The sequence below is a fragment of the Pseudorca crassidens genome, chromosome 2 (genome assembly GCF_039906515.1).
Source record: "Pseudorca crassidens isolate mPseCra1 chromosome 2, mPseCra1.hap1, whole genome shotgun sequence".
Taxonomy (NCBI): Eukaryota; Metazoa; Chordata; class Mammalia; order Artiodactyla; family Delphinidae; genus Pseudorca; species Pseudorca crassidens.
Genome location: NC_090297.1, coordinates 26,128,473 through 26,144,130, shown reverse-complemented (window position 1 = coordinate 26,144,130; position 15,658 = coordinate 26,128,473). Strand labels below are relative to the sequence as shown.

General features: G+C 51.8%; 1 protein-coding gene across 3 annotated transcripts in view; it reads right to left on the bottom strand.

Annotated features, from left to right (window-relative positions):
• ZNF362 (zinc finger protein 362) overlaps nucleotides 1-4,413 on the bottom strand; it is a 36,838-nt gene extending 32,425 nt beyond the window's left edge. Inside the window, exon 1 of one of the 3 annotated variants that reach the window (XM_067725373.1) lies at nucleotides 4,375-4,413. The gene's annotated coding sequence lies outside the window, so the exon portion shown is untranslated. Of the gene's footprint in view, nucleotides 1-3,276; nucleotides 3,536-4,374 lie in introns of those variants that run through there. The other 2 variants (XM_067725370.1, XM_067725371.1) reach the window with 2 other exon arrangements.
• Between the last annotated feature and the right edge of the window lie 11,245 nt (nucleotides 4,414-15,658).

Below are 15,658 nucleotides of genomic sequence, written 5' to 3'. Positions count from 1 at the left end.
GTCATAGAGATTACCACATTTTAAAGATCAAGAAATCGAGGCTCAGAGAGGGGAAGAATGTGCCCAGAGTCACATGAGCCATACACCACACTGTACAAACCGTAAAGACAAATGGATCTTGGTCCCAGGACCCAGATTCACCATCATGGTAGTGGTATTTTCAAGCCCCTGCTTCTCCAAGAGACCTTCCCTGAGGACTCATGTAGGAACCCATGGATACTGCCCTAGCTAGTGCTTTCTGCACCCTGTTAGCTTTGGAGCCCTGAAGGACTGTCCTTGTATTTCACATGGCTGTCCAACCTGGGCAGGTAAGCTAGGGACTGGCTGGCTGGACAGATGAACGTATGTATGGATGGATGGATGGGAGGGCAGATGGATGACTACTGAAATGACTAACCAATAAACTAATGAATGTACAATGAAAGAATAAAAGCATAATCTAGCAAACTAATGAATGAACTAATGGATGAAGGAAGGAAGGAAGGAAGGAAGGACTCTCACTTTACAGAGGCAGGGAAGTGTCTGCCCAGGGAAGGGCTGGGGCCAGGCTAGCTTCAGACCCAGTCCACACCTCACCAGCGGCCATCTTGCCCCCATCCCCCAGACCACAAACAGCCTATTCCTTAGCCCCCGGGACAAAGCCATGCCTCTGCCAGGTGCTGGCCATTATAGTGCCCGTGGCCCCATCACCATAACCACCAGCAAGCAGTGGAATCTGGTGGGAGGTAGAGTGCTTCACTCCCCCTCTGAGTGTCTCACAGACAAAAGGAGACAGGAGACAGGCTCCGCTCCTAGCTGGGACCCAAACTGCTGGGTGACTTCAAGCACGTGGCTGCCCCTCTCTGAGCCGAGATGACCTCTCAGGGCCTTTTCAGCTCTGACATTCTTTAAGGGGTGGGCTTCTAGATTTTTTACACAGTCACTGGGGTAAGCAGAAGAATTTGAAAGATCAAAAACTAGAAGTTGGGAAAGACACCTGTCCACAAGTACCAAAGTCCACCCAGGAAAACGCTCCCTGGACAAGGAGTCCGGAAGCTTGAGTTTAAGCCCTCCTCTATCACTGCTTAACCTCTCCAAGCCTCAGTTTCCTAAATTTTAAAATGGGGTTAAGTATCCCCCACCTTGACAATTTCACCTGAGTTTCTGGGAGAACCTGATGTGGTAACAGTCATGCACTACACTGTGCAAACTGTAAAGTTCCCTTCACTCAGGCAGGATTATGATGGCGGTGGGCAGGGGTAGGAGTGAAGGTGGACATGCTGTCCCATTCCAGTCCAGTTCTGTCCAAAATGACTCTTCCAGGGGTCAGACCCCCAACAGAGAACGGTGGAGAGAGCCCAGATGTAAAAACCTGAAATCTGAGTCCCTGTCTCAGCTCTCCATCTAACTGGCAATGTGACTTTGGGACAATCACTTCCCCTCTCTAGACTTCAGTTTCTCCATCAGAAAAATGCCTGGCTTAGTACCCTCTGGCTCAGACATGCCAAGTTCTGCAGCCCTGAATCCCTAAGCCCCAGGCTTCAACCCCTGGCTCTGCCCGAAGTGAGCTCACCCTGCCCTGTGGAGTCACAGACCAGGAGTGACTGGAGGGGTCTCCCCTCCAGGAGACCTTGGGGAAGGGGTTAGACAGGCTCAGGGTCCTCCCAGGACAGACAAACTCTCCCAAAAGGGAAAGACCACACCCAACCAAGGCTGCCCAGGTGACTTGGACAGCGCCAGCCACCCCAGACCTCGTGGGCCTGGCCTTCAGAACACTTCTGTAGCCTCAAAGCCAGCAAGCCCTGACCTGTCCAGAGAAATACTTCAGGAACTTCACCCAAGTCCAAACTGCCTCCAACAGGGAGCCTCCAGGGCAGGGCAGGGGCGGCAGAGTGGGTAAGAGCACACCGCAGGGAAGAGGCTCAGACGACCACCGGACAACCTCTCCCGGCCCCTCCCCTCAGACAGGTCCCCCTGGGGCTGCCGGCCTGCACCCAGCCAAGAGCCAACCACCTGGGGGCATTTACCACCAGAAGCCACCTACCAGGGCCAGGAGGCCCACCAGGTCGGGGAAGGGGCTCTCCAACTGCCGAGCACACTTGCCCAAGGGCTCAGGGAGCTACCGCAGCACCCAGGGCAGGATTTCCGCCTACAATGGGGCCCCGGCCACCCATGAAGGAGACAGGCCCACCCCACCCCCAGCTCAGAGATCTGAGGGTTTCACACTGCTCCAGGGCTGGGTGGGGGAGAGCAGGATTACTTCCTCATGCCGAGGGTCTTAGTTGGAAACCCAGGGCCCACTCAGAGCCCCTATTGCCAACCCTCTCCTCCAAATCTGAGAATATAGTTCCTTACAATGCCGTTTTACGCGGCCTCTTCCAAAAGACATTTCCTAGTCCCCCGAAACCCCCGTCCCCAATCCTCCACATCCCCCCCGCAGCTCTGGGGAAATCGGCAGTTAACTTTTTCCCAAAAATCCCGCAGAGGCAGCTGGCTGGGGGGAGAAATGAGCCCCGAAATCCTTTCGCGGCATTTCACCGCCTTCCAAAAGAAAAAAAAAAAAAAACTAAAAAAAGAGAGAAAACTTTCGGAGTTAACTTTAAATTCCCAACCCTCCCCCCAAAATCGCCCAGCGGCTTCCTTTTTTTTTTTTTCTCTTTAAAGTGCAATTGCATTGTGTCTCACCTCCCCGAAAGGCTCGCGGCTCTCGCCAAAGAAAAGGAAAAAAGCCAACCCTTCGGGTGCCCCCTCTGCTTCCAGCCGCCTCTCCCACATTCTCAGACAGTTTTATTAAAATTTTCAGACAAAAGAAAAACAAAAATGGCAGCCTGGCTTATTTTTAAAACAGGACAGGGACGCCATATTCTGCAGATCTGCAAAAAAAGGGAGAAATCCGGCACTGGCCGCTCCACCCGGCCGGCTGCAAAGTGCGCGAACCGCGTCGTTTGCAATCCGTTTATTTGCATTAAGCCCCATGAATCATTGTTTACCGGAGAATTGCAGCAGGTTTGAATAGCCCGGCTTAAGAAAACACACACACGCGCGCGCACACACACACACACACACACGCACACGCACACTCGGAGAGCAGACCAGACACACCGCCGGAGACACTTCCTACCCCGCGCGCCGCTACCGCCGCCGCTCCGGGCCGGGCCCGAGGTGCAGGCGGCCCCGGGTCCTCTGAGCGCCCCGGCCCGCGCGGCCGGCCCCCCGCCCGCAACTCGGCGCAACTTTCCCGCGGGCGGGCGCCCGCCGCCGCCGAGCCCGCTCCCCGCGCTCCGGGCCCGCACGGACCTGGCTGTGCTGGCGGCGGCTCCGGGACGCGGCCGCAGCCCCGCGCCCGGCGGCCCGAGTAGGGCCGGGCTGGGGCTCCGGCTCCGGGCTCCGGCTCCGGCTCGGTGCGGAGCCGCGCGCAAACCTTCCGGGTCGCCTGCTGTTCACTTCTGGGTTCTGCAAGCGCCGAGGCGGCGGCGGCGGCGGCGGCGGCGGCGGGAGGCTGGGTCTGCAGCGCCGCGCGGCCCCCCGTGCGCTCGGCGAGCCCCCGCGCCAGGCGCCCGGCTCCGGGGGGGGCCGCGTCGGGCCCCCGCCTCTCCGGCTGCGCAGCCCGTCCGGCCCCGGGGGCTCCCGCGAGTGGGCAGCGCCGGGCGCGGGCGACGGCGCGGGAGAGGAGGGGGCCGGGCGGGGGGCGGGCCGCGCGCTGGGGGCCCCGCTTGGGCCCCGGGGCCTCGTCTCGCGCTCGCCGCCGCCGCCACCGCTGCCGCCTCTCAAAGTTGCGCGGCGCCCCCCGCCCGCGCCGCGCCGGAGGCAGAGCCACAAAGGAACTCCTCGCCCCCCTCCGCCCGCCCGAGCCGCGCGGGGAGGGCACCGGCGCCCGGCCCTAGGCCAGCCCCTTCCCCAGCACGGGGGCTCCCGGGGCCCCGGCTGCCGCGGCCATTGTCCCGCCCAGACCCCCTCCCCGGCGACGGCGGACTGGGGACCTGGGCCTGGCGGGCCGCGGCCCCGACCAGGCCGAGCCCGCGCGGGGCCAGGCCGTGCCTGGGGGTCTCCCTCGCAGACGGCAGGCAGGAGGGGACCCCCAGGATGGGCTCCCACACCTGATAACCAACGATCGTGCTCAAAATCCAGGCTGAGATTTTTGTTTTTAAGTCGAGGACACGGGGATGGGGGGAGGGGGAGAAGTTTGTACAGGCCAGGCCACCCCCTCCCTCAGTAAGCTCCGGCGCTCCCTGGCCCTAGGCCCGAGCCCCCAAAGGGTGGGGCCGCCGGAGGTTGTCAGTGGCTGTCCTCGCCGAGTCTCTCAGAGGTGGCACCGGCTGTCCCCCAGCTCCAGACCTCAGAGCCATCTGTGTGTGACTCCTCCTCCCGCTTCACCCTCCCCAGCCAATCAGTCACCAAGTCCTCCGGATTCGGCCTCCCGGGCTGTGTCAGCTTCCAAACTTCACTTCTACCTGAGGAGGCGGCCAGTCCCTGGGTCCTTTCACCGGGCTCAGACCTCCTGTGACACTCACTCACTGCCAGCTGGCCTCTAGGCCACGATGAATCAAGGCTGGCCCTGCCCTCAGGAAGCACCCAGTCCCCCGGGGAAGGACACACACATAAGCAATCACCTGCCAGTGTTTGCCTTCCTCTGGGAAGCATTTCCCAATTCGTTAAATAGTGATTTAAGGACCTCCTATCAGACGCTGTGCTGGTTGGCTGGAAACACAGCCATGAGCAAGTTGGACAAAATCCCTGCCCTCCTGGAGATTCCAGTCTAGCACAGGATGTCAGGGCTGAGCAACTGGAGGACAGCGCCCACGTGTACCATTTGTGTTCGAGCCCTAAGCACAGTGCCTGGCACCGAGCAGAGCACAATACATATGTGTAGTGGGAATTAGGTGGAATTATAAAGGGGAAGAGGATGTAGATGACACAGAGGAGGCCATTTTTTTTTCCCTCAGGAAGGTGGAGAAGCTCTTCAGAAATTAGTTCTGGGGTGAGCCGGGTTGGGAAGAAGGGAGGGGTTTCCAGTTTCCAGGAAAATGGGGGTGGTAAATAGCAACCCATTGTTGAGAAGTTCAGTGAAATGATAAATTAATAAATGGGAGAGGAGACAAATGTCTCATGCAGAAGAATTTGAAATAATTTCTGCAGATAGCCAAGGAGGTGGAGCATAACTGTCCGCTCTTTGGGGGTGGGCTGCATAGAGTGACTTCCTTCCAAAGTGTGCAGTATGAAAAAGGAGGGAAAGAGGAGTAACTTCACAGCAGAGAAACCTGACACCAGCTACCTCAGCCGGGTGACCAACGCCAACATCAACAGTCACAAGTCACATTGACAGTATGTACATTTGACAGTATGTGATGAAAATGACACTTTACCTCTCTGGTCTTCCTCCCAATAACCTATAATTTCAGTCTTGACATGAGAAAAACATCAGGCCAAATAGAACAGTAGGGCGTCCGAAAAAAATACCTAACTAGTACTCCTCAAAACTGTCATGGTCATCAAAAACTAGGAAAGTCTGAGAAACTGTCACAGCCCAGAGAAGCCTAAAGAGACATAACAACTAAATGTAATGTGGTATCCCAGACAGGATCCCAGAACAGAAAAAAGATGTTAGGCTAAAAACTAAGGAAATCTTAATAAACAATGGACTTTAGTTAACAGTAATAAATCAATAAAAGTTTTCATCAATAATTGCAACAAATTAAAAAAATATAACATACTAACATGTTACTAATAGGGAAAACTGAATGGGAGGGTGGGGGAACATATGGGAACTCTGTAATATCTTCTCAATTTTTTTATAAACCTAAAACTGTTCTAAAAAATAAAGTCTAGGGACTTCCCTAGTGGTCCAGTGGTTAAAAATCCATCTTGCAATGCAGGGGACGCCAGTTCGATCCCTGGTTGGGGAAATAAGATCCCACAGGCCACGAGGCAACTAAGCCCGCACCACAACTAGAGAGAAGCCCGCGCTGCAACGAGAGATCCCTCGTGCTGCAACTAAGACCTGATGCAGCCAATAAATAAATACTTTTAAAAAGATAAATATTAAAAAATAAATAAATAAATAAAAAATAAAGTCTAGGGGCTTCCCTGGTGGTGCAGTGGTTGAGAGTCTGCCTGCCGATGCAGGGGACACGGGTTAGTGCCCCGGTCTGGGAAGATCCCACATGCCGCAGAGTGGCTAGGCCCATGAGCCATGGCCGCTGAGCCTGCGCGTCCGGAGCCTGTGCTCCACAATGGGAGAGGCCACAACGGTGAGAGGCCCGCGTACAGCAAAAATAATAATAATAATAATAAAGTCTAATAGGAAAAAAAATACTTAAAAAATTCACCAACCCATATGATCGTTGATATCATTGTTGTTCAATGAAATAGAGCTTGACATAGCACCTAACACATTTTAATGGCCCAATGAGTGTTATTATGTTATTATTATCATCATCATTGCAATTCTAAGTACTTAGAATAGTACATGCAAAGGCACTGGAGTTTAGGGTGGAGAGGGAGATGGGAGACAGAATCCTGAAGGCTTTGACTGCTGCTGAGCTGGAATCTTTATAAGGGATTTATGGGGGAGGGTAACATGATCTGTCCCTGCCTCACCAGCCACCTGTCTAAGCACCTGGAAAGCTATGCTTCTGTCAGACTAAGTGAGCTGCTGTCTCAGGCCTGGCTCTTTACCTTCCAAGGCACATGCTGTTCCCTCTGCCTGGAATACCCTTCCTTGTCCTTTCATCCCACCTTTCCTGGTCACTTTTAACTCATCCTTCAGGTCTTAACTGTTCTCTAAAAAGTCTTTTGGGAGCATCTAAGAGGCTTTTAATATGGTCTGAATGGAATTGGTGTGGGCTGAGATGCAAGAAGCCAGAGGTGAAGAAATTGAACTCATCTCTTTGCCACTGCCATCCAGACCCCTCTACCCCAAATCCAAGCACGCTGGACATTGCTCCTTCCCTGAACACGCTGTGCACCTTCATGCCTCCAGGCCTCTGCTCACGCTGTTCCCTCTGCCTGGGATCCTCAGTTCTTTTCCACCCGTCTTTTATCTCTCTAGTGAACACCTACTTATCAAAGTTCAGCTCAAACATCACCTCCTCTGTGAGGCTATTCAAGGTCCTCTGTGTGGGGAGAGGCACTTTCCTCTGGTTTCCAAGAGCACCACAGTCCTCTGGCCACACTGCTGGCAAAGTACTTATCATGTTGCATTAGAATAAATGTTTGCTGAATGGATGGACAAATGATCGGGTGAACAGCAACCCACTCTTACCCTCTCCAGTTCTTCAAATCCTCCTTATTCTCCTCCAGGAAGCCCTCCATGACCACTCCAACCCATTAACTGCTGTTAATGCAGTTAACTGCCCTCCTTCTTCTTTAATTTTTACAATTTAGCCCCGGATTATATTCTAACTGTTGTGTATATGAGTATCTGTCTCTTGAGTTAGAGTAAATGCTTTGAGGAAGAAACCATGTCTTACATGTTCTACATTTTCACTCATTCAACAAGTATTTACAAAGCACCTACTTCTATGTTGCCACTAGGGTCCAGACTCTGGAGAGGCAGTGAACAAGACCCAGGCCCTGCTCTGTTAGAGCATTAGAGCATTAAACCAGGCTATGCTGCAGTAACAAAGAACTCCAGTGACATATCACAAAACCTCAGTGACATAACACGAGTTGTTTATTTCTCCTGTGTGCCACATGCTTATCCTGGGTCCTCTGCTCTAGTCACTTGGAGACCTAGGCTGAGGAGTCCCTACCATCTTGAAGCTGCACCCACTGGAACATGTGGCTTTCTCAGTTACCATGGCAGGAGAAGAGAGGCTAGAGGCTCTCCATCCATTGGCCAACACTAGTCACATGGTCCTGCCCAACTGCAAGGGAGGCTGGGAAGCAGTGTTCCTCTGGAAGGCAAAGAGAAGTGGACCTTAGTGAGCTCTCCCACCGTCTGTTCCAGGAGACAGAATTTAACATATAACCAAGCGAATAAGTAATTCATCTCATAAGAGCTTCAAAGGGGAGGTTGGAGGTGTTTGGGGAGGGGGTAAGAGAAAATCAAGGAGAACTTCCCAGAGGAAGGGCCACGTAAGCCGAGACCAGAGAAGAGAGAGAAGAGCATTTCTGGCAGAGAGAACAGTACGTGAGGTTCTGAGGCAAAGAGGAGCTTGCTGTATTGCAAGGCCAAAACGACAGTGGAGCTCAAATGGAATGAGGGGGGTTGCAAAGTGACGCTGAGGGCCAGAAGTCCCAGGCAGGCTCTGGCAGGGATTTAGGATTTTAGCTTAAGAGCAAGAGGGAGTCATGGAGAGGCAGACATTAAGCAGAGAAGTGGTCAGATTCCTTTTCAAAAGGTCCCTGTGACTTCTGGGGAGAGAATGGACTGGAATGGGGCAAAGTAGGAAAGCAGGGAGGACAGGAGGAAGATTTTCAAAGTCTGCCAAATGAACAATGGTGATGGATTGGACCAGGGTGGCACTAGCAGAAGTGGAAAGAACTGGACAAATGTGTGACATATTAAGGACTCCGTGTCACCAGAACGTGGTGACAAATAGATGTGGGGAGTGAAGAAACAAGAGGTGTCCAGGCAGTTCCCAGGTGCCGCCCCCCCATCATGGCAAGCACAAGGCTGGCTTCATAGCCTTGCATCCCCAGCCTGTTCACAGTGGGATCTTGATGCCAAGAGATTTCCATCTTCTCTCCTTGCCCTCAGCTGAAGCTAGCTGCCTCTTCATCCCACAGACTGGGGTGTACCTCCTATCAGAAGTAAAAACAACCTCGAGCATCAACACATGTACTTTCTAATTGCACCCCGACAGGATTCCTGGGAGGACGGATGGCAGGGATGTTATACCCTACTTCACAGGTGGGAAAACTGAAGCCCAAAGAAGGAAAATGGTTGGCTAAGTTTGGAGCCAGGTTTTCAGCTGAGGTCCTCCAACTCCTGGTCCAGAGCTCTGTTTGCTGCAGGGCCTGGTGGGTGCTATGTGGTGTTAGCTGAGTGAATGAATGAATGAATGAGCATGTGAGTTCTCTGCCCATTCACTCTGTTTACCTTTGCCTATTTTATTTCTCTCAAGATGGCTGTAGAGTTTAGAGTTAACAGATTAGGTTTAAGAGTTCAACAGAGCTAGGTTTGAACCTCAACTTTGTATCTGATAGGCTGGTGGTTTTAGGCAAGTTTTTTTGTTTGTTTTTTATTTAATTAATTTATTTTTGGCCGCACGTTGGGTCTTTGTTGCTGCACACGGGCTTTCTTGTAAAAGCAGTGATAGCTATTGTTCAACTTTCTGCTCTTTGCATCTCTATGATACAATCCCCATTCTGTTTCTTTAAGCCTTTAGTAAGATGAGATGCATACTGAATGGTAGGTTGGCTCTGGGTTACCTGGACTGGCACAGAGCAGAGAGGAAAGACAGGCAGAGGAGAGAGCTTGAAGGTGCACTGGGAGGAGAAAGTCGGAGCTGGAAATGACCAGGACTCTGTAAGTCACTGGAATGCAAAGAAACCTTGGGGACATCATTGGATTTCCACCAAATGTGAGGTAGGAAATTCCAGTCGATTTTTATTTAAATCTCAAAGGATCAGGAATCTGGCCCCTAAACAGGAAGAGTGTTGTGACTCATTAGTAACGACTGTCATAGGCAGGGCCAGCCTTATTCAGGAGTTTCCAGGTCCGCAATTGAGTTTAGTGCTTGCTTAGTCAGAGGTCAAGACTGTGACTTAGTCGTCTATGTGTCTCTACCATCAGTAATGAGCTGGGGGTTGTGGGATAGAGGGAAGTGGCAGAAGGAAAAGTAGGGGTGGTGGGGGCGGGGAGAGCAGAGCCAGAAGCAAGTCAGAGCCCCAACCAGGCAGGGCAGGACATGTGGATCCTCGTCCTGACTCTGTTACTAACCTCAGTGAGCTTGGGTAAGCCACATGGCAGCTCTGGGCCTCAATTTCTTCAACTGTGAAATGGGTCAACAGTGCCTGGGGCAAGTTGTAAGTGAAAAGCATGAGTGCTTTGAGATCAGACACACAAGGTTCAAATACTGGCTCCCAGGAGCTTTAGGACCTGAGGGCATCTCAGCCTGCTCCTTTATCAAAGGAGGATACTAATCCTTATTTCACAGGGCTGTGTGTCAGGATTGGAAATTGTATACACCACCATTTACCGAGCATTACTATAAGTGAGGCATCTTGCTGGGTTTTTTTTATAGGCATGATCTCACATGGAGAAGGTAGGGCATGCAGCACAGTGTCCAGGACCTGGCAGGGGCTCAGGGAGTGTTAATGCCCCCATCCCTACAGGACCTAAGGAGTTCATGGATATGGAAGGGCCTTATCGTTCACAGATCACCTTCAGAAAGTGACGGCAGCTTCTACTTTCAGCCCTTCCTCCCAGCTGGTCTCCACAAACCTCCAGAGGTGGGCTGTCACAGCAGATCTGGACACAGCTCTTTTTTATGACTGACCCAGGGGCTGCCAGGGGGAAAGGGCAGAAGTGTCATAATGAAAGGGCAGACAATTACCTTCCCTTATAATTAGCATTTGTAGTAAATTAAATAATAATAGTCTTTTGCAGGCCCTGAGAACACAAAGCAGCCCACATGGATAACATCTGATTCCCTTCTCTTCTGCCAGGAATTGTGTGCCCACAGGGATGGGATGGGGAAATTGAGGCAAAGAAAGGAATAAGGCCAGCCACTCTAAGCCACACACAAATCAGGGTGCCAGAGTCATGGAAAAGTCCTTAAAGAAGGGACTCAGAGTGGCAGACAACTGGGGGCTTGTATTTGAGATCCTGGCTCCACTGCTCACATGCTTTGTTGCTGTGGGTAGCTAACTTCCCTCTCTGGGCTTCAGTTGTTCCATAGGTAAAATGAGACAGAGTCAACACGTGACCTGATGTGAGTCTATTGTTCTAGGCTTTATTCTGTTCATATATAATATTGAGCACTTATTTTTGCACACTTCGGCTGGCAAGAAAGAGAACTCCACCTCAGGCTAGCAAATAAGCAGGAAAAGGGGGTTACTGGCTCACAGAATCCAAGGCAAGTTTGAACAGCCAAGCTGTACAAGAAGCAGAGGTCCCAGGAACAATCAAACCAGGGGCTAGAATACCTCAGGCCTCCCTCCTTTCTGCTTCCCTCAAATAAGCGTTAATCTTTCTCCAGAGTGCAAGGGCACCAGCAGCTACCCCAACCTGCAGATCAGAGCTTCATCCTCCTAAGGGAGTCTGCTGTCATTGGCCCTACTTGAGTCAGGTGGCCACCTTTGGACCAATCAACTGCAGCCAGTAAGTCGGCATCTATAGCATCCCAGGGGAGCGTTAGAGAGCCAGTAAGAGAAGGGGCAAGTTGCCCTGGGGAGAAGTAGGGGGCACTAGGCAGGCAAAATCATGGTCATTCAATAAAAACAAAAATCCCTGCACATGGTCTGTAGAAGACTGAAAGGGGAGGAATGTCATTAAACCAAAGCAGTGGTATAAATCCCCAGGAATGCAGAAATACTAGAGGCGGGGCGGGGTGGGGAGACCTTACAGGCTTGATTTCAGACCCCAGCCCGCTGAGCTGGGTACCCAGTCCTATCTGGACACTTGACCCACCAGGGGAGAAGCAGCTTCCAGGCTTCTCAATGGCCTGGATGAAATACCTGTGCGTGGACATCAGTTCATGCTTCCTGCTAGGCCTTTACCTTCTACAGGCGACAACAGCTTCCTTCTTTGGGGGAATTGCTGTGCCTCTTATTCCAACCAGGTGGTTCCAGTGGGGACGGGAGGGTCACACAACCCGAACCAGGCCAATCAGAAGCCTTCTCCTGGGCTATCCTTGGGCACCTAAAGCCGTGGCCCCAGAAGAAGCCATCTGAGAGAATAGAAATCCCATGCTGAGAGGGGCAGAGTGCAGAGAAGAAGGTGCTGGCAGCGCCCTCCTGCCTCCACCAAGCCATCCCAAAGTGTGGCCTAACTGCAAGCCCCTCCCTTGGTTTGGCTACAATGAGCCAAGTTCCCCTTGGGCAGGTGTATTCGTTTTGCAGAGCTGGTGTAAAAAATGATCACCAACTTGGTGGCTTAAACAGGAATTCATCCTGTCACTGTTCTGGAGGTCAGAAGTCTCAAATCAAGATGTGGGCAGGGCCACACCCCCTCCTCAGCTTCTAGGGAAGAACTCTTCCTGGCCTCTTCCACCTTCCGATGGCTCCAGGCATCCCTTGGCTTGTGGCTACAGGTGTCCAGTCTTTGTCTTTGTCTTCACATGACCTTCTTTCCCTTTTGTCTCTCATAGGGACACTTGTCATTGGATATAGGGCCCTTCCAGGTACTCCAGAATGATCTTATCTCAAATTCTTAAATTTATTACATCTGCAATGACCCTTTTTCCAAATGATGGCATTCACAGGTTCTGGGGATTCAGACAGGGACCTATCTTTTGGGCATGCTACCATTTCACCCATTACAGCAGGCCTATGTCCTTGTAACCAAAAGAACCCTCACTCATACGTGCCTCAGGTGAGCCATGGATCAGTCCTCCTCCCTTTGCTCTGGTCCTGAACTCTGAACAACACTTTAAAAACTGATTCCAAGGCCTTTGAGGAGTGTGATCCCTCTCAGAGCCTCAGTGTTTGTTTTCTGCTTGCAAACCTGGGGCCATCTGTCTGTCCACAGGGAGGCTGAGCGGATTGAAGTGACACAGGCAAGACCCGGCCCCACAGTTAACACTCCACATGAGCTTGTCTCCTCAGGCCTGTTGGTGGACAGGGTATGCAGGTCACCACAAAGGAGGAGGCACTTGACACCTGGTTATTTTATTTATTTATATATTTATTTGGGGCTGTGTTGGGTCTTCGTTGCTGTGTGCGGGCTTTCTCTAGTTGCGGTGAGCAGGGGCTACTCTTCGTTGCAGTGCACGGGCTTCTCATTGCAGTGGCTTCTCTTGTTGCAGAGCACGGGCTCTAGGTGTGCGGGCTCAGTAGTTGTGGCGCAGGGGTTTAGCTGCTCTGCGGCATGTGGGATCTTCCCGGACGAGGGCTCAAACCTGTATCCCCTGCACTGGCAGGCGGATTCTTAACCGCTGCGCCACCAGGGAAGCCCAACACCTGGTTTATCCATCGGGGTCCCAAGAGTATGACCCCCAGGACCTGACAAAATCCAATCTCTGCTCCTGCAGAGCTGAGGGCTAGAGCCTCTTGCCAAGCCCGTCAGCCTTGTAGAAGGACAGGAATCCGAAGGCCGATTAAATGAGATTTGCAGCCACAGGGGGAAATCCCAGAGATAAGGAAAACACAACATTGGTAGCTGTTCTCTACTGAGTGCCTCCTCCGAGCCAGGCTCCACACTCAGGCCATTGACCCACCCCCCCACCCCTTTTAATCCTCACCATAATCCCACGAGGCAGCTTTGGTGATCCCCATTTTACGAACAAAGTTGCTGAGGCTCAGAGAGATGAAGTCAGTGGCCAAGGCCACACAGCAAGTGAATGGTGGGGCCTGGTCTGACTCCATTAGCTCTGCCTATCTCTTCCCACCACACACAGTGGCATGGGGTGCTTAGAAGCAGGGTGGGATAGCATTCTTTTTTTTTTTTTTTAATTTATTTATTTTTATTTTGGGCTGCCTTAGGTCTTTGTTGCTGCACGCGGGCTTTCTCTAGTTGTGGCGAGTGGGGGCTACTCTTCGTTGCAGTTCGCAGGCTTCTCATTGGGTGGCTTCTCTTGTTGCAGAGCACGGGCTTTAGGCACGTGGGCTTCAGTAGTTGTGGCACACGGGCTCAGTAGTTGTGGCTCGCAGGCTCTAGAGCTCAGGCTCCGTAGCAGTGGCGCACGGGCTTAGTTGCTCCACGGCGTGTGGGATCTTCCTGGACCAGGGCTCGAACCCGTGTCCCCTGCACTGGCAGGCAGATTCTTAACCACTGCACCACCACGGAGGTCCTGGGATAGCATTATGAAGCATTAACTGAAGGTTTTTCCCCCACCAAAATGCCCTTGTGCCCTCTGTCCTTCCTCCATCAGATTTTGATCCACAGTTGTATGCCTGGTGCCTAAAACAGTGCCTGACACATAGCTGGCACTAGATAAATATTTGTTGCGCTTAATAATTCAGTTAGTTAGGGCACTCCTGTGGTTCGTGCCTCCGGGAGGGGATGACATGATAACAGGGATAACAAGGACTTAAGTTCTGGACTTTTATGTCAAAACCCTAGGTCCAGACCTAAGACCAAAGATTTAACAGAATGTGTGATAATCCCTGCTGCACCCACCACCCCGGGAAGGAGGGGAGGGAGAGGAGACAGAGAGGGGCAGCAAAAACAAAGCTTAGAAAGCGAAGGGCCCCCGAGAAGGGAACCCCAGAGAGCTCCTGGGATCTGAGAACTGAGGCACGTGTGCAACCCCAGTGTTCCTGGTGCCCTGCGTGGTGCAGGTGGGGACGAAATAGAGCCTCAGGGCTACCACTGCACAACCCGGGAATAGAGCAGGGCTGGGAGGGTCTGGGAGGATGGGGAGGTTGGGAAGGTGCTGGGATGCAGGCCTTACTGAGGCTTAGAGCATCCATGGAGTGCAGAGGAGCTATGGAGCCACACTCTCTGAGCCCAAATCCTTGTTCTGTGTGACATTGGGCGAGTTCCCTAACCTCTCTGTGCCACGCTTTCCTCATCCATAATGTGAAGATGACTTAATAATATGTCCCACTTCATAGGACTTGTGTGAGGATGAGCTGAGTACTAGGCACTTCTGCCACTTTAGTGGTTATCGTTATCAATACGTGAGCTGGGCCAGACCCACTGCAGCACCCACTGCAGACCCCAAGGGAGGTCTCCCATGTGCGGCAGTGATGGAGTTGACCCGGGGCGCAGCCAGCCAGCACAGTCTACAAAATGAGATAATGTTTGTAAAAACACTTTGCAAAACAGAAAGTGCTCTAGAAATGTCAGCGATTATTCATAGGAACTACACTTCTGCTTCCCCCATCCTATCCCTTGACTAACAATTCTTTCACCAATCTCCAAATTCATAGGCACTTTTAAACTTCCTTCTCCTTTTAAAAATTTATGCTTATTTCATTCCATTATAAAAGCAATGCATGTTTATGATAGAAACATTTGAATCTACATAAAAGTCGAAGGAAGAGGGGAAAAATCTCCTTTGATAACTAATATTTTGATGTATGTTCCTCCAATCTTTTTTTGCCCAGGCATTTTCACAAAGGCGTTTTACCAAACTTACGTATAATTATTTTTAATATCTCTCTTTTCTTATTATAATACATGACTAAAATTAGCACATAAAGAAAAAGAGAAAGAAAAAAGTATTAACCAGAATCCCCCAATTCAAGATACAATGCACTCCCAGGTCCCTCCCTCCACTTCCTACTTGGTCATTTTCTAGGACTTGCAGTTTTTGTATGGATTTGTTTTAAAGAACTGATTTGGAGGAGGGGAGAAGCACTCCGGCTCCCCCAAAAGCAGCATTCATGCCTTAGAAACACAGCTGCCCCTTTTTTCTTGTTGCGACATACCTTAAGTGTCTGACCCAGGGACAGAGAGGGAAGGATTTTTTTTTTTTTTTTTGCAGTACGCGGACCTCTCACTGTGTGGTCTCTCCCGTTGCGGAGCACAGACTCTGGACGCTCAGGCTCAGCGGCCATGGCTCACGGGCCCAGCCGCTCCAGGGCATGTGGGATCTTCCCGGACCGGGGCACGAACCCGCGTCCC